The sequence below is a fragment of the Centruroides sculpturatus genome, unplaced genomic scaffold (genome assembly GCF_000671375.1).
Source record: "Centruroides sculpturatus isolate CEXI.00-Female unplaced genomic scaffold, Cexi_2.0 scaffold8015, whole genome shotgun sequence".
NCBI lineage: Eukaryota > Metazoa > Arthropoda > Arachnida > Scorpiones > Buthidae > Centruroides > Centruroides sculpturatus.
In genome coordinates, this window is record NW_019392133.1 from 1 (window position 1) to 1,098 (window position 1,098).

General features: G+C 26.1%; 1 pseudogene; it reads right to left on the minus strand.

Moving 5' to 3' along the window:
* Positions 1 to 18: 18 nt before the first annotated feature.
* On the minus strand, positions 19 to 1,045 carry LOC111617602 (annotated as a pseudogene).
* Between the last annotated feature and the right edge of the window lie 53 nt (positions 1,046 to 1,098).

Consider the following 1,098-nt stretch of genomic DNA (forward strand, 5'->3'; position numbering starts at 1 on the left):
AAAACATTGTATTCATACCTTCAACTTTAGCAAGTCCTCTTACAGTGTATGGTTCCATATCCAATTCTCTTGGAAATTCAAAATAATCATTAAATTTAATGGCACACTCTCTTTCCCAGTCATAATCAAAACGTTTTAACTGAATTGCTAGAATTTTAGGTAATTTTTTAATACAGAGTCTTTTCACAGTATCAACCTGAAAAATTTTAATGTTATTTTATTTATTTGTAAGTAGTTTGTAAAAAAAAATGATGTTACAAAAACAGTAATATGTAAAATTCTTTTCTAAAAATTTAACAAACAAAAAGATATTACATAATTATAGCTTTTAAAATAAATATTATGATTACATTAATAACTATCTTTTCTAATATGAATTGTACATAGGCTGTTTTTTCAAGTTCCAATTGTCCATAAAAAAAAAAAACATGTGTAAATAACAAAATGAATTTATTACCAAAATTTAGGTACAAACATGGTTACTTTTTGACAATCACCGTGAAGATTGAGGCATTTGTCATATCTGTGGATGAGCTTTTCCATCCCCGTCATAGAATGTTGCCACCAATGACTTGAGATGGGTCCTAACGTTGTTTTAAAGATCATCATTAGTTCATTAGTCTCAAACCTCTGCCCTCCTAATATTTTAATTAATAGTTACATACTATATTTCAGCATAAAATTAAAAATTATTACATAATACCTGAGAGTTTTCTTTGCATGAAATCCAGTAGTGAAGAGAAGTTTTGCAGCTAACTGAGTACTAATCATTGCTAACTCTTCACTTTCTGGACTCTGAATGAAAAACAATCATCAATTTTATTATTATTTTTATTATTATTAAATAAAACAGTAACAATTAATCTTACCAATTTTTCTTGACCAGGTTGAAGTGTAACATAAATAATATTACAACTAATCAATTTTTTCATGAACTGAAAATACTCTAAACTAAACTGATTTCTATTATGCATAAATCTGATGTTTTGACCACGTACACTTAATTCAATTGCTTTAGGCATCTTCACTGTATTATTCTTATTAGCTAGTAGAAAAAATAAATTAAAATTTATCAACTAAAAATCTTTTTAATCATAT